The sequence below is a fragment of the Lepeophtheirus salmonis genome, chromosome 1 (genome assembly GCF_016086655.4).
Source record: "Lepeophtheirus salmonis chromosome 1, UVic_Lsal_1.4, whole genome shotgun sequence".
NCBI classification, from domain to species: Eukaryota; Metazoa; Arthropoda; class Copepoda; order Siphonostomatoida; family Caligidae; genus Lepeophtheirus; species Lepeophtheirus salmonis.
Window position 1 is genome coordinate 39,927,960 of NC_052131.2, and position 20,905 is coordinate 39,948,864.

Sequence of the window (20,905 nt, forward strand, 5' to 3'; positions counted from 1 at the left end):
AAAGAGGATACATTAAGTGAAAGCAGTGACATTCATTTAAAAGATAAAATCAAATGAAAAACGCTGTTCCGTTTCAGATTGAGGATTAAAGTATTGATTTACATTAAATCCACACCCAGAATCGAGTATATTTATTTAAATAAGTTTTACTCTACTTCATTTTGACGAAACAAACGGGTATAAGTTACCTCAATTGCTGCTTTTAATGAAGAATGCATTAACTTTAATATCAATCATAAGACTTACCAAGGGTTACGTTTCTTTTCTTTTTCATGAATAACTGACTGCCTATGCTTTCCAAACTTTTGATAAGATTGAATCTGAAATTTAATAGAAAAAAAAAAATAATTAAAGGTCTACAAAATCTTGAATTCTTTAATGAAAAGTCATTATTGTTATTTCAGTTGAGTAATTTTATCGGCTCATTCTATATCAGCCCCGAAAGATGGTAATGTTTAAATGACTCATCATGACTTTACCTAGTCAATAGGCAAGTATATTTTTATTTGTGTGTCTCAAATTAATTACCTTTTTCCTAAGGTCCTGTCTTGTCCTCTCTCATCATCTTTTATGGATTCTAAAAACCCCTAGAAATAAATGAAAGATTCTTTATAAACACATCAAAATATAGGAAACTTTTATGATTTGAAAAATAGTACGATATCTCAGTTTAAAAACTCATTCAACAATTATTTCATTCTGTCGGGGAAAGAAGACAAAAATAGCTTTATTTTTTCATCATTTTTCCATATCTATTCAAATTGTAATTGCAATATTATGTAAACGCACCTGTAGATATCTGGGATCCATATAGAAGAAGAAAAAATAAATCAGGGAGTGAGGAAATAATGCCATGCCTGTAAGAAACATGAAAATATGAGTAAAGTGAAATTAGAAATTCATAAAAATGGGTGTATTTATGTATTTTAAATACATAAAGAAGTGTACATGTCAAGTTCAAAAATTACTCCGATATAGTATAAAATCGGGTAACTGCGACATGACAAGCCAATTAATTTATGTCCTTTTTGACACTGTTTTGAGCAATCAAGAATTAGTCAAACAGTAACACAGAAGGACATTATTGAGTTCAAAATCTGATAATAAATAAAAAAACATATAAATTACCTTATTCAATAAGGTCATTTCCAATAACCAGAAAAGGTCTGTGAAAAAGAGTCCTGAAATAAATAAGTAAAGATTGCTATTAATGGATCCACGTTCCAAGAAATAGGTAGAAAAAATAAGGATTTGATTTCTAAGTTGCAGGTACTTGTATCTTGCGTTGAGTAACACCCTCAGTTTAAGCCGTGAGGATGGGTTGCAAATTACAAGAATTTATCTAGCATATCTCATTTTTCAATTCTGTTTCGGATTAAGAAAAAGAATATTCAAGAGAATGCAAGACCTCAAATCATGATATCTTTTGTATACTTACAATTGATTTATCTGCTGCTTTTTGGTATTTTCTTTTCATTTACAGGCACAAAGGTTCCAGATCCTATCGAGAGAGAAATAGGAATATCTGTTAAATAAATGCATTCTATGCTTATGAATAAAAAGAATAATATAAAGTATATTGAAGAAAAGCGTCAGACAACCATGAGCCATCATGTAAAATAAAAAACAAGCTTTCATTTCCTCTGGTGGAAACCACGAATGTATAAGGAAATCATTTTCATCATAGCATTGACTTCAATAACTCATTGAAAATTAAGATGTACACTTACCTCAAATGAGATCTAGGAGCTTTCTTCCCCATATCTATCAGCTTCAAAGAAAGGCAAGTTTAACCTAGTAAAAGAAGTTGATTAATTAATAAATAGTTCTTTCTGAAAATATATTTGTTTCATTCTCTCTTCCATTATAATTCAGACGACCAATGCCATCTTTAGAAATGAGGCCCCCTTCAATTTTGTAAATCTAAGGGGAGCATCATTTCTTCTGGTGGAAACCGCGAATGGTTAAGAGAATGTTTTCATCATGAAATGAGTAAATTTGAAATAAATCAATAGGATATAAAAATTATTCTTAATTACCTTCATGAATCAGGGTCATTCTATCCATGCATCCAGGACAGGATAAAAACAAAGGTGGAACACGACTCACTATAAAACAAAACAAAAAACGTGGGATCTATGAAATTCAAGTTTCTAAGCAAAAATTGACTCTTGAAATGAGATCAAATCCATCAGAATTACACAAATTTCTCATCAAGAGTCAGGAGAACGAAAGTTAATGATTTTGAATTAATTCATCATTAGAATTTTAAGAAGATCAAAGATTCTCCAAGATTTTTACCTCAATTTATTTACTATCCCAGTTTAGCATTTTCATTCCCTCATGAAAATACTCAGTTTCAACAAAAGATAGATCCGACAAAGCAATCACCATACGTGAATAATCTCCTAAGATGTGTAGTATTCCGAGATGAAATGGGATAGGGAAGGGTGGAGTATAAAATTGTTTTAACTTGATGAGACAAAAAAAAAAAAACTTTTTTTTAACAAAATGGAATACATCAATCCTTGATGTAGACCTAATCAAATCAACCAAGCCCTTTTCTACAGACAGCTTTTTACCTTCTAAATAAAACAAACTTAATTAAGTGGTTTTAAACTATTCTTTTATTTTCTATAATTTTTTGTATTACATTGTGAAATTATTTGTATATTTGAACCCTTACCCTCTTCCTTTTAATGAAGACAGAATAATATCGTAATCCCCATTTCCAGAAACATCAATGTATATTTTCCATCACATCTCTACCTAGCAAATTAAGTAGAAATTAGTTTTGGGGAAATACAAAATTAAATGGAATCAAATGGATTCTTCTTCGTCAGTTCATTAAAACTGTGGTAGTTAGATTTTTAATCATTAGCTTCATGTAGCAAATACTTTGTCGGTCATCATTAAGAAGAAGAAGAAGAAAAAAAAAGACAGGAAAATAGATTTACCTTTCCAGATAGAGCTAATCTTCAATCACCACGAGATAACATTGTTGTTCTATAAATAAGAAAAAAAATCGGTCATTAGAATTTTTTTGTAATTTTGTGGTACAAGATTTAAATCATTTCAAAATTTAACATCAGTTAAGTAAATAATGGAACGGTAAAGTTTTTTGATTTCATACTTTTAGAAGTCATTTGGAAAGATGCTTATTCATCCTATTAAAAAATATAGCTCATATTCTAGAATTACACACCTCTTAATTCTCGATCCACATATAACCTTTCCAAATAGGTTTTACATCATTCGACCTACAAGAGAAAAATAAAAGTAATAATAACTCTTTTGCCACAGTCACTTGAAGAAAACGTATGCCTTTAAGGTTTATTTGTGGAAGCACGTGTCCCTACCAGTATACCATAAGTGGGCATATGATTTCTATTTGAGACCCATAACTTAATATTTGCATTACGAAGGGTTCTTAAATAAACATTTTTTTGAAAGAACCAGAAAGGAAAAAAGCAATGCATTTTGAAGCAAAAAGAATATAAAAAGCTTACGTACCTTATTAGTTTGTTTTATAGAATTGATTATTTCCACGTAAAATAGAACGACTCACTCATGAACGAATAATATCCTGAAAGGAAAAGAAAACAATAAACTGATTTATCACGTGTTTATCACGTATTAACTAATAGGTATTTACATAAAAATATTTCAGTCTCATTAAATCACATTTTTTTGCTTTCATGGATTGAATACTGGATTCAAGCAGAATAGGTTATACATCATGTTTTTAAAAACAAAACAAAAAACAGACTAACATTTTTAAAAGCAATAAAATTTACCGTCTGAAAAACAATTCCTGAGAAGATCATTGATACATAGATTCATCCTACAAAAATTGAAGAAAAAATCAGTAACTTGGAAAAAATAAAAAAATAACATGACTCAAAAAAATTAGTTGTGTTTTTGTTCCATCGTCGTTATCTCATGCTTCCAGTTGTAAACAAAGGAAGATGTGCGAAAGTTAGGATTTAGTCTACGATACCAATACAGTACGAAATGAGGATGGAATTAAAACAACATTCCGTGACTCTAGGCTCGACAGAAATACTACAACTGATTTCCTTATCAAAATTAATAAATTACATACCTTTTCATCAATTTTTTCATTTCGTAACCATACAATCTTTTGTCATTTTTTAAATATGATTGAGCCCTGTAAAAGCAAAAAGAGGATACATTAAGTGAAAGCAGTGACATTCATTTAAAAGATAAAATCAAATGAAAAACGCTGTTCCGTTTCAGATTGAGGATTAAAGTATTGATTTACATTAAATCCACACCCAGAATCGAGTATATTTATTTAAATAAGTTTTACTCTACTTCATTTTGACGAAACAAACGGGTATAAGTTACCTCAATTGCTGCTTTTAATGAAGAATGCATTAACTTTAATATCAATCATAAGACTTACCAAGGGTTACGTTTCTTTTCTTTTTCATGAATAACTGACTGCCTATGCTTTCCAAACTTTTGATAAGATTGAATCTGAAATTTAATAGAAAAAAAAAAAATAATTAAAGGTCTACAAAATCTTGAATTCTTTAATGAAAAGTCATTATTGTTATTTCAGTTGAGTAATTTTATCGGCTCATTCTATATCAGCCCCGAAAGATGGTAATGTTTAAATGACTCATCATGACTTTACCTAGTCAATAGGCAAGTATATTTTTATTTGTGTGTCTCAAATTAATTACCTTTTTCCTAAGGTCCTGTCTTGTCCTCTCTCATCATCTTTTATGGATTCTAAAAACCCCTAGAAATAAATGAAAGATTCTTTATAAACACATCAAAATATAGGAAACTTTTATGATTTGAAAAAATAGTACGATATCTCAGTTTAAAAACTCATTCAACAATTATTTCATTCTGTCGGGGAAAGAAGACAAAAATAGCTTTATTTTTTCATCATTTTTCCATATCTATTCAAATTGTAATTGCAATATTATGTAAACGCACCTGTAGATATCTGGGATCCATATAGAAGAAGAAAAAATAAATCAGGGAGTGAGGAAATAATGCCATGCCTGTAAGAAACATGAAAATATGAGTAAAGTGAAATTAGAAATTCATAAAAATGGGTGTATTTATGTATTTTAAATACATAAAGAAGTGTACATGTCAAGTTCAAAAATTACTCCGATATAGTATAAAATCGGGTAACTGCGACATGACAAGCCAATTAATTTATGTCCTTTTTGACACTGTTTTGAGCAATCAAGAATTAGTCAAACAGTAACACAGAAGGACATTATTGAGTTCAAAATCTGATAATAAATAAAAAAACATATAAATTACCTTATTCAATAAGGTCATTTCCAATAACCAGAAAAGGTCTGTGAAAAAGAGTCCTGAAATAAATAAGTAAAGATTGCTATTAATGGATCCACGTTCCAAGAAATAGGTAGAAAAAATAAGGATTTGATTTCTAAGTTGCAGGTACTTGTATCTTGCGTTGAGTAACACCCTCAGTTTAAGCCGTGAGGATGGGTTGCAAATTACAAGAATTTATCTAGCATATCTCATTTTTCAATTCTGTTTCGGATTAAGAAAAAAGAATATTCAAGAGAATGCAAGACCTCAAATCATGATATCTTTTGTATACTTACAATTGATTTATCTGCTGCTTTTTGGTATTTTCTTTTCATTTACAGGCACAAAGGTTCCAGATCCTATCGAGAGAGAAATAGGAATATCTGTTAAATAAATGCATTCTATGCTTATGAATAAAAAGAATAATATAAAGTATATTGAAGAAAAGCGTCAGACAACCATGAGCCATCATGTAAAATAAAAAACAAGCTTTCATTTCCTCTGGTGGAAACCACGAATGTATAAGGAAATCATTTTCATCATAGCATTGACTTCAATAACTCATTGAAAATTAAGATGTACACTTACCTCAAATGAGATCTAGGAGCTTTCTTCCCCATATCTATCAGCTTCAAAGAAAGGCAAGTTTAACCTAGTAAAAGAAGTTGATTAATTAATAAATAGTTCTTTCTGAAAATATATTTGTTTCATTCTCTCTTCCATTATAATTCAGACGACCAATGCCATCTTTAGAAATGAGGCCCCCTTCAATTTTGTAAATCTAAGGGGAGCATCATTTCTTCTGGTGGAAACCGCGAATGGTTAAGAGAATGTTTTCATCATGAAATGAGTAAATTTGAAATAAATCAATAGGATATAAAAATTATTCTTAATTACCTTCATGAATCAGGGTCATTCTATCCATGCATCCAGGACAGGATAAAAACAAAGGTGGAACACGACTCACTATAAAACAAAACAAAAAACGTGGGATCTATGAAATTCAAGTTTCTAAGCAAAAATTGACTCTTGAAATGAGATCAAATCCATCAGAATTACACAAATTTCTCATCAAGAGTCAGGAGAACGAAAGTTAATGATTTTGAATTAATTCATCATTAGAATTTTAAGAAGATCAAAGATTCTCCAAGATTTTTACCTCAATTTATTTACTATCCCAGTTTAGCATTTTCATTCCCTCATGAAAATACTCAGTTTCAACAAAAGATAGATCCGACAAAGCAATCACCATACGTGAATAATCTCCTAAGATGTGTAGTATTCCGAGATGAAATGGGATAGGGAAGGGTGGAGTATAAAATTTTTTAACTTGATGAGACAAAAAAAAACTTTTTTAACAAAATGGAATACATCAATCCTTGATGTAGACCTAATCAAATCAACCAAGCCCTTTTCTACAGACAGCTTTTTACCTTCTAAATAAAACAAACTTAATTAAGTGGTTTTAAACTATTCTTTTATTTTCTATAATTTTTTGTATTACATTGTGAAATTATTTGTATATTTGAACCCTTACCCTCTTCCTTTTAATGAAGACAGAATAATATCGTAATCCCCATTTCCAGAAACATCAATGTATATTTTCCATCACATCTCTACCTAGCAAATTAAGTAGAAATTAGTTTTGGGGAAATACAAAATTAAATGGAATCAAATGGATTCTTCTTCGTCAGTTCATTAAAACTGTGGTAGTTAGATTTTTAATCATTAGCTTCATGTAGCAAATACTTTGTCGGTCATCATTAAGAAGAAGAAGAAAAAAAAAAAGACAGGAAAATAGATTTACCTTTCCAGATAGAGCTAATCTTCAATCACCACGAGATAACATTGTTGTTCTATAAATAAGAAAAAAAAAATCGGTCATTAGAATTTTTTTGTAATTTTGTGGTACAAGATTTAAATCATTTCAAAATTTAACATCAGTTAAGTAAATAATGGAACGGTAAAGTTTTTTGATTTCATACTTTTAGAAGTCATTTGGAAAGATGCTTATTCATCCTATTAAAAAATATAGCTCATATTCTAGAATTACACACCTCTTAATTCTCGATCCACATATAACCTTTCCAAATAGGTTTTACATCATTCGACCTACAAGAGAAAAATAAAAGTAATAATAACTCTTTTGCCACAGTCACTTGAAGAAAACGTATGCCTTTAAGGTTTATTTGTGGAAGCACGTGTCCCTACCAGTATACCATAAGTGGGCATATGATTTCTATTTGAGACCCATAACTTAATATTTGCATTACGAAGGGTTCTTAAATAAACATTTTTTGAAAGAACCAGAAAGGAAAAAAGCAATGCATTTTGAAGCAAAAAGAATATAAAAAGCTTACGTACCTTATTAGTTTGTTTTATAGAATTGATTATTTCCACGTAAAATAGAACGACTCACTCATGAACGAATAATATCCTGAAAGGAAAAGAAAACAATAAACTGATTTATCACGTGTTTATCACGTATTAACTAATAGGTATTTACATAAAAATATTTCAGTCTCATTAAATCACATTTTTTTGCTTTCATGGATTGAATACTGGATTCAAGCAGAATAGGTTATACATCATGTTTTTAAAAACAAAACAAAAAACAGACTAACATTTTTAAAAGCAATAAAATTTACCGTCTGAAAAACAATTCCTGAGAAGATCATTGATACATAGATTCATCCTACAAAAATTGAAGAAAAAATCAGTAACTTGGAAAAAATAAAAAAATAACATGACTCAAAAAAATTAGTTGTGTTTTTGTTCCATCGTCGTTATCTCATGCTTCCAGTTGTAAACAAAGGAAGATGTGCGAAAGTTAGGATTTAGTCTACGATACCAATACAGTACGAAATGAGGATGGAATTAAAACAACATTCCGTGACTCTAGGCTCGACAGAAATACTACAACTGATTTCCTTATCAAAATTAATAAATTACATACCTTTTCATCAATTTTTTCATTTCGTAACCATACAATCTTTTGTCATTTTTTAAATATGATTGAGCCCTGTAAAAGCAAAAAAGAGGATACATTAAGTGAAAGCAGTGACATTCATTTAAAAGATAAAATCAAATGAAAAACGCTGTTCCGTTTCAGATTGAGGATTAAAGTATTGATTTACATTAAATCCACACCCAGAATCGAGTATATTTATTTAAATAAGTTTTACTCTACTTCATTTTGACGAAACAAACGGGTATAAGTTACCTCAATTGCTGCTTTTAATGAAGAATGCATTAACTTTAATATCAATCATAAGACTTACCAAGGGTTACGTTTCTTTTCTTTTTCATGAATAACTGACTGCCTATGCTTTCCAAACTTTTGATAAGATTGAATCTGAAATTTAATAGAAAAAAAAAAAATAATTAAAGGTCTACAAAATCTTGAATTCTTTAATGAAAAGTCATTATTGTTATTTCAGTTGAGTAATTTTATCGGCTCATTCTATATCAGCCCCGAAAGATGGTAATGTTTAAATGACTCATCATGACTTTACCTAGTCAATAGGCAAGTATATTTTTATTTGTGTGTCTCAAATTAATTACCTTTTTCCTAAGGTCCTGTCTTGTCCTCTCTCATCATCTTTTATGGATTCTAAAAACCCCTAGAAATAAATGAAAGATTCTTTATAATCACATCAAAATATAGGAAACTTTTATGATTTGAAAAAATAGTACGATATCTCAGTTTAAAAACTCATTCAACAATTATTTCATTCTGTCGGGGAAAGAAGACAAAAATAGCTTTATTTTTTCATCATTTTTCCATATCTATTCAAATTGTAATTGCAATATTATGTAAACGCACCTGTAGATATCTGGGATCCATATAGAAGAAGAAAAAATAAATCAGGGAGTGAGGAAATAATGCCATGCCTGTAAGAAACATGAAAATATGAGTAAAGTGAAATTAGAAATTCATAAAAATGGGTGTATTTATGTATTTTAAATACATAAAGAAGTGTACATGTCAAGTTCAAAAATTACTCCGATATAGTATAAAATCGGGTAACTGCGACATGACAAGCCAATTAATTTATGTCCTTTTTGACACTGTTTTGAGCAATCAAGAATTAGTCAAACAGTAACACAGAAGGACATTATTGAGTTCAAAATCTGATAATAAATAAAAAAACATATAAATTACCTTATTCAATAAGGTCATTTCCAATAACCAGAAAAGGTCTGTGAAAAAGAGTCCTGAAATAAATAAGTAAAGATTGCTATTAATGGATCCACGTTCCAAGAAATAGGTAGAAAAAATAAGGATTTGATTTCTAAGTTGCAGGTACTTGTATCTTGCGTTGAGTAACACCCTCAGTTTAAGCCGTGAGGATGGGTTGCAAATTACAAGAATTTATCTAGCATATCTCATTTTTCAATTCTGTTTCGGATTAAGAAAAAAGAATATTCAAGAGAATGCAAGACCTCAAATCATGATATCTTTTGTATACTTACAATTGATTTATCTGCTGCTTTTTGGTATTTTCTTTTCATTTACAGGCACAAAGGTTCCAGATCCTATCGAGAGAGAAATAGGAATATCTGTTAAATAAATGCATTCTATGCTTATGAATAAAAAGAATAATATAAAGTATATTGAAGAAAAGCGTCAGACAACCATGAGCCATCATGTAAAATAAAAAACAAGCTTTCATTTCCTCTGGTGGAAACCACGAATGTATAAGGAAATCATTTTCATCATAGCATTGACTTCAATAACTCATTGAAAATTAAGATGTACACTTACCTCAAATGAGATCTAGGAGCTTTCTTCCCCATATCTATCAGCTTCAAAGAAAGGCAAGTTTAACCTAGTAAAAGAAGTTGATTAATTAATAAATAGTTCTTTCTGAAAATATATTTGTTTCATTCTCTCTTCCATTATAATTCAGACGACCAATGCCATCTTTAGAAATGAGGCCCCCTTCAATTTTGTAAATCTAAGGGGAGCATCATTTCTTCTGGTGGAAACCGCGAATGGTTAAGAGAATGTTTTCATCATGAAATGAGTAAATTTGAAATAAATCAATAGGATATAAAAATTATTCTTAATTACCTTCATGAATCAGGGTCATTCTATCCATGCATCCAGGACAGGATAAAAACAAAGGTGGAACACGACTCACTATAAAACAAAACAAAAAACGTGGGATCTATGAAATTCAAGTTTCTAAGCAAAAATTGACTCTTGAAATGAGATCAAATCCATCAGAATTACACAAATTTCTCATCAAGAGTCAGGAGAACGAAAGTTAATGATTTTGAATTAATTCATCATTAGAATTTTAAGAAGATCAAAGATTCTCCAAGATTTTTACCTCAATTTATTTACTATCCCAGTTTAGCATTTTCATTCCCTCATGAAAATACTCAGTTTCAACAAAAGATAGATCCGACAAAGCAATCACCATACGTGAATAATCTCCTAAGATGTGTAGTATTCCAAGATGAAATGGGATAGGGAAGGGTGGAGTATAAAATTGTTTTAACTTGATGAGACAAAAAAAAACTTTTTTAACAAAATGGAATACATCAATCCTTGATGTAGACCTAATCAAATCAACCAAGCCCTTTTCTACAGACAGCTTTTTACCTTCTAAATAAAACAAACTTAATTAAGTGGTTTTAAACTATTCTTTTATTTTCTATAATTTTTTGTATTACATTGTGAAATTATTTGTATATTTGAACCCTTACCCTCTTCCTTTTAATGAAGACAGAATAATATCGTAATCCCCATTTCCAGAAACATCAATGTATATTTTCCATCACATCTCTACCTAGCAAATTAAGTAGAAATTAGTTTTGGGGAAATACAAAATTAAATGGAATCAAATGGATTCTTCTTCGTCAGTTCATTAAAACTGTGGTAGTTAGATTTTTAATCATTAGCTTCATGTAGCAAATACTTTGTCGGTCATCATTAAGAAGAAGAAGAAAAAAAAAAAGACAGGAAAATAGATTTACCTTTCCAGATAGAGCTAATCTTCAATCACCACGAGATAACATTGTTGTTCTATAAATAAGAAAAAAAATCGGTCATTAGAATTTTTTTGTAATTTTGTGGTACAAGATTTAAATCATTTCAAAATTTAACATCAGTTAAGTAAATAATGGAACGGTAAAGTTTTTTGATTTCATACTTTTAGAAGTCATTTGGAAAGATGCTTATTCATCCTATTAAAAAATATAGCTCATATTCTAGAATTACACACCTCTTAATTCTCGATCCACATATAACCTTTCCAAATAGGTTTTACATCATTCGACCTACAAGAGAAAAATAAAAGTAATAATAACTCTTTTGCCACAGTCACTTGAAGAAAACGTATGCCTTTAAGGTTTATTTGTGGAAGCACGTGTCCCAACCAGTATACCATAAGTGGGCATATGATTTCTATTTGAGACCCATAACTTAATATTTGCATTACGAAGGGTTCTTAAATAAACATTTTTTTGAAAGAACCAGAAAGGAAAAAAGCAATGCATTTTGAAGCAAAAAGAATATAAAAAGCTTACGTACCTTATTAGTTTGTTTTATAGAATTGATTATTTCCACGTAAAATAGAACGACTCACTCATGAACGAATAATATCCTGAAAGGAAAAGAAAACAATAAACTGATTTATCACGTATTAACTAATAGGTATTTACATAAAAATATTTCAGTCTCATTAAATCACATTTTTTTGCTTTCATGGATTGAATACTGGATTCAAGCAGAATAGGTTATACATCATGTTTTTAAAAACAAAACAAAAAACAGACTAACATTTTTAAAAGCAATAAAATTTACCGTCTGAAAAACAATTCCTGAGAAGATCATTGATACATAGATTCATCCTACAAAAATTGAAGAAAAAATCAGTAACTTGGAAAAAATAAAAAAATAACATGACTCAAAAAAATTAGTTGTGTTTTTGTTCCATCGTCGTTATCTCATGCTTCCAGTTGTAAACAAAGGAAGATGTGCGAAAGTTAGGATTTAGTCTACGATACCAATACAGTACGAAATGAGGATGGAATTAAAACAACATTCCGTGACTCTAGGCTCGACAGAAATACTACAACTGATTTCCTTATCAAAATTAATAAATTACATACCTTTTCATCAATTTTTTCATTTCGTAACCATACAATCTTTTGTCATTTTTAAATATGATTGAGCCCTGTAAAAGCAAAAAGAGGATACATTAAGTGAAAGCAGTGACATTCATTTTAAAGATAAAATCAAATGAAAAACGCTGTTCCGTTTCAGATTGAGGATTAAAGTATTGATTTACATTAAATCCACACCCAGAATCGAGTATATTTATTTAAATAAGTTTTACTCTACTTCATTTTGACGAAACAAACGGGTATAAGTTACCTCAATTGCTGCTTTTAATGAAGAATGCATTAACTTTAATATCAATCATAAGACTTACCAAGGGTTACGTTTCTTTTCTTTTTCATGAATAACTGACTGCCTATGCTTTCCAAACTTTTGATAAGATTGAATCTGAAATTTAATAGAAAAAAAAATAATAATTAAAGGTCTACAAAATCTTGAATTCTTTAATGAAAAGTCATTATTGTTATTTCAGTTGAGTAATTTTATCGGCTCATTCTATATCAGCCCCGAAAGATGGTAATGTTTAAATGACTCATCATGACTTTACCTAGTCAATAGGCAAGTATATTTTTATTTGTGTGTCTCAAATTAATTACCTTTTTCCTAAGGTCCTGTCTTGTCCTCTCTCATCATCTTTTATGGATTCTAAAAACCCCTAGAAATAAATGAAAGATTCTTAATAATCACATCAAAATATAGGAAACTTTTATGATTTGAAAAAATAGTACGATATCTCAGTTTAAAAACTCATTCAACAATTATTTCATTCTGTCGGGGAAAGAAGACAAAAATAGCTTTATTTTTTCATCATTTTTCCATATCTATTCAAATTGTAATTGCAATATTATGTAAACGCACCTGTAGATATCTGGGATCCATATAGAAGAAGAAAAAATAAATCAGGGAGTGAGGAAATAATGCCATGCCTGTAAGAAACATGAAAATATGAGTAAAGTGAAATTAGAAATTCATAAAAATGGGTGTATTTATGTATTTTAAATACATAAAGAAGTGTACATGTCAAGTTCAAAAATTACTCCGATATAGTATAAAATCGGGTAACTGCGACATGACAAGCCAATTAATTTATGTCCTTTTTGACACTGTTTTGAGCAATCAAGAATTAGTCAAACAGTAACACAGAAGGACATTATTGAGTTCAAAATCTGATAATAAATAAAAAAACATATAAATTACCTTATTCAATAAGGTCATTTCCAATAACCAGAAAAGGTCTGTGAAAAAGAGTCCTGAAATAAATAAGTAAAGATTGCTATTAATGGATCCACGTTCCAAGAAATAGGTAGAAAAAATAAGGATTTGATTTCTAAGTTGCAGGTACTTGTATCTTGCGTTGAGTAACACCCTCAGTTTAAGCCGTGAGGATGGGTTGCAAATTACAAGAATTTATCTAGCATATCTCATTTTTCAATTCTGTTTCGGATTAAGAAAAAGAATATTCAAGAGAATGCAAGACCTCAAATCATGATATCTTTTGTATACTTACAATTGATTTATCTGCTGCTTTTTGGTATTTTCTTTTCATTTACAGGCACAAAGGTTCCAGATCCTATCGAGAGAGAAATAGGAATATCTGTTAAATAAATGCATTCTATGCTTATGAATAAAAAGAATAATATAAAGTATATTGAAGAAAAGCGTCAGACAACCATGAGCCATCATGTAAAATAAAAAACAAGCTTTCATTTCCTCTGGTGGAAACCACGAATGTATAAGGAAATCATTTTCATCATAGCATTGACTTCAATAACTCATTGAAAATTAAGATGTACACTTACCTCAAATGAGATCTAGGAGCTTTCTTCCCCATATCTATCAGCTTCAAAGAAAGGCAAGTTTAACCTAGTAAAAGAAGTTGATTAATTAATAAATAGTTCTTTCTGAAAATATATTTGTTTCATTCTCTCTTCCATTATAATTCAGACGACCAATGCCATCTTTAGAAATGAGGCCCCCTTCAATTTTGTAAATCTAAGGGGAGCATCATTTCTTCTGGTGGAAACCGCGAATGGTTAAGAGAATGTTTTCATCATGAAATGAGTAAATTTGAAATAAATCAATAGGATATAAAAATTATTCTTAATTACCTTCATGAATCAGGGTCATTCTATCCATGCATCCAGGACAGGATAAAAACAAAGGTGGAACACGACTCACTATAAAACAAAACAAAAAACGTGGGATCTATGAAATTCAAGTTTCTAAGCAAAAATTGACTCTTGAAATGAGATCAAATCCATCAGAATTACACAAATTTCTCATCAAGAGTCAGGAGAACGAAAGTTAATGATTTTGAATTAATTCATCATTAGAATTTTAAGAAGATCAAAGATTCTCCAAGATTTTTACCTCAATTTATTTACTATCCCAGTTTAGCATTTTCATTCCCTCATGAAAATACTCAGTTTCAACAAAAGATAGATCCGACAAAGCAATCACCATACGTGAATAATCTCCTAAGATGTGTAGTATTCCGAGATGAAATGGGATAGGGAAGGGTGGAGTATAAAATTGTTTTAACTTGATGAGACAAAAAAAAAAAACTTTTTTTTAACAAAATGGAATACATCAATCCTTGATGTAGACCTAATCAAATCAACCAAGCCCTTTTCTACAGACAGCTTTTTACCTTCTAAATAAAACAAACTTAATTAAGTGGTTTTAAACTATTCTTTTATTTTCTATAATTTTTTGTATTACATTGTGAAATTATTTGTATATTTGAACCCTTACCCTCTTCCTTTTAATGAAGACAGAATAATATCGTAATCCCCATTTCCAGAAACATCAATGTATATTTTCCATCACATCTCTACCTAGCAAATTAAGTAGAAATTAGTTTTGGGGAAATACAAAATTAAATGGAATCAAATGGATTCTTCTTCGTCAGTTCATTAAAACTGTGGTAGTTAGATTTTTAATCATTAGCTTCATGTAGCAAATACTTTGTCGGTCATCATTAAGAAGAAGAAGAAAAAAAAAAAAAGACAGGAAAATAGATTTACCTTTCCAGATAGAGCTAATCTTCAATCACCACGAGATAACATTGTTGTTCTATAAATAAGAAAAAAAATCGGTCATTAGAATTTTTTTGTGGTACAAGATTTAAATCATTTCAAAATTTAACATCAGTTAAGTAAATAATGGAACGGTAAAGTTTTTTGATTTCATACTTTTAGAAGTCATTTGGAAAGATGCTTATTCATCCTATTAAAAAATATAGCTCATATTCTAGAATTACACACCTCTTAATTCTCGATCCACATATAACCTTTCCAAATAGGTTTTACATCATTCGACCTACAAGAGAAAAATAAAAGTAATAATAACTCTTTTGCCACAGTCACTTGAAGAAAACGTATGCCTTTAAGGTTTATTTGTGGAAGCACGTGTCCCAACCAGTATACCATAAGTGGGCATATGATTTCTATTTGAGACCCATAACTTAATATTTGCATTACGAAGGGTTCTTAAATAAACATTTTTTGAAAGAACCAGAAAGGAAAAAAGCAATGCATTTTGAAGCAAAAAGAATATAAAAAGCTTACGTACCTTATTAGTTTGTTTTATAGAATTGATTATTTCCACGTAAAATAGAACGACTCACTCATGAACGAATAATATCCTGAAAGGAAAAGAAAACAATAAACTGATTTATCATTTTATCACGTATTAACTAATAGGTATTTACATAAAAATATTTCAGTCTCATTAAATCACATTTTTTTGCTTTCATGGATTGAATACTGGATTCAAGCAGAATAGGTTATACATCATGTTTTTAAAAACAAAACAAAAAACAGACTAACATTTTTAAAAGCAATAAAATTTACCGTCTGAAAAACAATTCCTGAGAAGATCATTGATACATAGATTCATCCTACAAAAATTGAAGAAAAAATCAGTAACTTGGAAAAAATAAAAAAATAACATGACTCAAAAAAATTAGTTGTGTTTTTGTTCCATCGTCGTTATCTCATGCTTCCAGTTGTAAACAAAGGAAGATGTGCGAAAGTTAGGATTTAGTCTACGATACCAATACAGTACGAAATGAGGATGGAATTAAAACAACATTCCGTGACTCTAGGCTCGACAGAAATACTACAACTGATTTCCTTATCAAAATTAATAAATTACATACCTTTTCATCAATTTTTTCATTTCGTAACCATACAATCTTTTGTCATTTTTTAAATATGATTGAGCCCTGTAAAAGCAAAAAAGAGGATACATTAAGTGAAAGCAGTGACATTCATTTAAAAGATAAAATCAAATGAAAAACGCTGTTCCGTTTCAGATTGAGGATTAAAGTATTGATTTACATTAAATCCACACCCAGAATCGAGTATATTTATTTAAATAAGTTTTACTCTACTTCATTTTGACGAAACAAACGGGTATAAGTTACCTCAATTGCTGCTTTTAATGAAGAATGCATTAACTTTAATATCAATCATAAGACTTACCAAGGGTTACGTTTCTTTTCTTTTTCATGAATAACTGACTGCCTATGCTTTCCAAACTTTTGATAAGATTGAATCTGAAATTTAATAGAAAAAAAAATAATAATTAAAGGTCTACAAAATCTTGAATTCTTTAATGAAAAGTCATTATTGTTATTTCAGTTGAGTAATTTTATCGGCTCATTCTATATCAGCCCCGAAAGATGGTAATGTTTAAATGACTCATCATGACTTTACCTAGTCAATAGGCAAGTATATTTTTATTTGTGTGTCTCAAATTAATTACCTTTTTCCTAAGGTCCTGTCTTGTCCTCTCTCATCATCTTTTATGGATTCTAAAAACCCCTAGAAATAAATGAAAGATTCTTTATAAACACATCAAAATATAGGAAACTTTTATGATTTGAAAAAATAGTACGATATCTCAGTTTAAAAACTCATTCAACAATTATTTCATTCTGTCGGGGAAAGAAGACAAAAATAGCTTTATTTTTTCATCATTTTTCCATATCTATTCAAATTGTAATTGCAATATTATGTAAACGCACCTGTAGATATCTGGGATCCATATAGAAGAAGAAAAAATAAATCAGGGAGTGAGGAAATAATGCCATGCCTGTAAGAAACATGAAAATATGAGTAAAGTGAAATTAGAAATTCATAAAAATGGGTGTATTTATGTATTTTAAATACATAAAGAAGTGTACATGTCAAGTTCAAAAATTACTCCGATATAGTATAAAATCGGGTAACTGCGACATGACAAGCCAATTAATTTATGTCCTTTTTGACACTGTTTTGAGCAATCAAGAATTAGTCAAACAGTAACACAGAAGGACATTATTGAGTTCAAAATCTGATAATAAATAAAAAAACATATAAATTACCTTATTCAATAAGGTCATTTCCAATAACCAGAAAAGGTCTGTGAAAAAGAGTCCTGAAATAAATAAGTAAAGATTGCTATTAATGGATCCACGTTCCAAGAAATAGGTAGAAAAAATAAGGATTTGATTTCTAAGTTGCAGGTACTTGTATCTTGCGTTGAGTAACACCCTCAGTTTAAGCCGTGAGGATGGGTTGCAAATTACAAGAATTTATCTAGCATATCTCATTTTTCAATTCTGTTTCGGATTAAGAAAAAAGAATATTCAAGAGAATGCAAGACCTCAAATCATGATATCTTTTGTATACTTACAATTGATTTATCTGCTGCTTTTTGGTATTTTCTTTTCATTTACAGGCACAAAGGTTCCAGATCCTATCGAGAGAGAAATAGGAATATCTGTTAAATAAATGCATTCTATGCTTATGAATAAAAAGAATAATATAAAGTATATTGAAGAAAAGCGTCAGACAACCATGAGCCATCATGTAAAATAAAAAACAAGCTTTCATTTCCTCTGGTGGAAACCACGAATGTATAAGGAAATCATTTTCATCATAGCATTGACTTCAATAACTCATTGAAAATTAAGATGTACACTTACCTCAAATGAGATCTAGGAGCTTTCTTCCCCATATCTATCAGCTTCAAAGAAAGGCAAGTTTAACCTAGTAAAAGAAGTTGATTAATTAATAAATAGTTCTTTCTGAAAATATATTTGTTTCATTCTCTCTTCCATTATAATTCAGACGACCAATGCCATCTTTAGAAATGAGGCCCCCTTCAATTTTGTAAATCTAAGGGGAGCATCATTTCTTCTGGTGGAAACCGCGAATGGTTAAGAGAATGTTTTCATCATGAAATGAGTAAATTTGAAATAAATCAATAGGATATAAAAATTATTCTTAATTACCTTCATGAATCAGGGTCATTCTATCCATGCATCCAGGACAGGATAAAAACAAAGGTGGAACACGACTCACTATAAAACAAAACAAAAAACGTGGGATCTATGAAATTCAAGTTTCTAAGCAAAAATTGACTCTTGAAATGAGATCAAATCCATCAGAATTACACAAATTTCTCATCAAGAGTCAGGAGAACGAAAGTTAATGATTTTGAATTAATTCATCATTAGAATTTTAAGAAGATCAAAGATTCTCCAAGAATTTTACCTCAATTTATTTACTATCCCAGTTTAGCATTTTCATTCCCTCATGAAAATACTCAGTTTCAACAAAAGATAGATCCGACAAAGCAATCACCATACGTGAATAATCTCCTAAGATGTGTAGTATTCCGAGATGAAATGGGATAGGGAAGGGTGGAGTATAAAATTCTTTTAACTTGATGAGACAAAAAAAAAAACTTTTTTTTAACAAAATGGAATACATCAATCCTTGATGTAGACCTAATCAAATCAACCAAGCCCTTTTCTACAGACAGCTTTTTACCTTCTAAATAAAACAAACTTAATTAAGTGGTTTTAAACTATTCTTTTATTTTCTATAATTTTTTGTATTACATTGTGAAATTATTTGTATATTTGAACCCTTACCCTCTTCCTTTTAATGAAGACAGAATAATATCGTAATCCCCATTTCCAGAAACATCAATGTATATTTTCCATCACATCTCTACCTAGCAAATTAAGTAGAAATTAGTTTTGGGGAAATACAAAATTAAATGGAATCAAATGGATTCTTCTTCGTCAGTTCATTAAAACTGTGGTAGTTAGATTTTTAATCATTAGCTTCATGTAGCAAATACTTTGTCGGTCATCATTAAGAAGAAGAAGAAAAAAAAAAAAAGACAGGAAAATAGATTTACCTTTCCAGATAGAGCTAATCTTCAATCACCACGAGATAACATTGTTGTTCTATAAATAAGAAAAAAAAATCGGTCATTAGAATTTTTTGTAATTTTGTGGTACAAGATTTAAATCATTTCAAAATTTAACATCAGTTAAGTAAATAATGGAACGGTAAAGTTTTTGATTTCATACTTTTAGAAGTCATTTGGAAAGATGCTTATTCATCCTATTAAAAATATAGCTCATATTCTAGAATTACACACCTCTTAATTCTCGATCCACATATAACCTTTCCAAATAGGTTTTACATCATTCGACCTACAAGAGAAAAATAAAAGTAATAATAACTCTTTTGCCACAGTCACTTGAAGAAAACGTATGCCTTTAAGGTTTATTTGTGGAAGCACGTGTCCCAACCAGTATACCATAAGTGGGCATATGATTTCTATTTGAGACCCATAACTTAATATTTGCATTACGAAGGGTTCTTAAATAAACATTTTTTGAAAGAACCAGAAAGGAAAAAAGCAATGCATTTTGAAGCAAAAAGAATATAAAAAGCTTACGTACCTTATTAGTTTGTTTTATAGAATTGATTATTTCCACGTAAAATAGAACGACTCACTCATGAACGAATAATATCCTGAAAGGAAAAGAAAACAATAAACTGATTTATCACGTGTTTATCACGTATTAACTAATAGGTATTTACATAAAAATATTTCAGTCTCATTAAATCACATTTTTTGCTTTCATGGATTGAATACTGGATTCAAGCAGAATAGGTTATACATCATGTTTTTAAAAACAAAACAAAAAACAGACTAACATTTTTAAAAGCAATAAAATTTACCGTCTGAAAAACAATTCCTGAGAAGATCATTGATACATAGATTCATCCTACAAAAATTGAAGAAAAAATCAGTAACTTGGAAAAAATAAAAAAATAACATGACTCAAAAAAATTAGTTGTGTTTTTGTTCCATCGTCGTTATCTCATGCTTCCAGTTGTAAACAAAGGAAGATGTGCGAAAGTTAGGATTTAGTCTACGATACCAATACAGTACGAAATGAGGATGGAATTAAAACAACATTCCGTGACTCTAGGCTCGACAGAAATACTACAACTGATTTCCTTATCAAAATTAATAAATTACATACCTTTTCATCAATTTTTTCATTTCGTAACCATACAATCTTTTGTCATTTTTTAAATATGATTGAGCCCTGTAAAAGCAAAAAGAGGATACATTAAGTGA

General features: G+C 29.6%; 2 long non-coding RNA genes across 2 annotated transcripts; both read right to left on the minus strand.

The window, feature by feature from the left end:
• Positions 1-56: 56 nt before the first annotated feature.
• LOC121127872 (uncharacterized) lies at positions 57-15,985 on the minus strand. Its single transcript, XR_011783151.1, has 52 exons — positions 15,730-15,985; positions 15,490-15,538; positions 15,218-15,300; positions 14,834-15,116; positions 14,572-14,640; positions 14,263-14,326; positions 13,971-14,033; positions 13,661-13,897; positions 13,322-13,389; positions 13,060-13,118; positions 12,777-12,850; positions 12,454-12,518; positions 11,873-12,192; positions 11,565-11,619; positions 11,317-11,365; positions 11,047-11,129; positions 10,668-10,945; positions 10,406-10,474; positions 10,097-10,160; positions 9,805-9,867; positions 9,494-9,730; positions 9,155-9,222; positions 8,893-8,951; positions 8,610-8,683; positions 8,285-8,350; positions 7,977-8,023; positions 7,693-7,765; positions 7,314-7,440; positions 7,136-7,184; positions 6,866-6,948; positions 6,488-6,764; positions 6,226-6,294; positions 5,917-5,980; positions 5,625-5,687; positions 5,314-5,550; positions 4,975-5,042; positions 4,713-4,771; positions 4,430-4,503; positions 4,106-4,171; positions 3,798-3,844; positions 3,514-3,586; positions 3,206-3,260; positions 2,958-3,006; positions 2,687-2,769; positions 2,302-2,585; positions 2,040-2,108; positions 1,731-1,794; positions 1,439-1,501; positions 1,129-1,365; positions 790-857; positions 529-587; positions 57-320 (listed from the first exon to the last, which is right to left on the minus strand). It is a non-coding gene; the product is annotated as an uncharacterized lncRNA (long non-coding RNA).
• Positions 15,986-16,170: 185 nt separating this feature from the next.
• Positions 16,171-20,885, minus strand: LOC121127958 (uncharacterized). Its single transcript, XR_011783174.1, has 14 exons — positions 20,808-20,885; positions 20,217-20,546; positions 19,910-19,964; positions 19,664-19,712; positions 19,392-19,474; positions 19,009-19,290; positions 18,747-18,815; positions 18,438-18,501; positions 18,146-18,208; positions 17,835-18,071; positions 17,496-17,563; positions 17,234-17,292; positions 16,626-17,024; positions 16,171-16,364 (listed from the first exon to the last, which is right to left on the minus strand). It is a non-coding gene; the product is annotated as an uncharacterized lncRNA (long non-coding RNA).
• Positions 20,886-20,905: the final 20 nt, after the last annotated feature.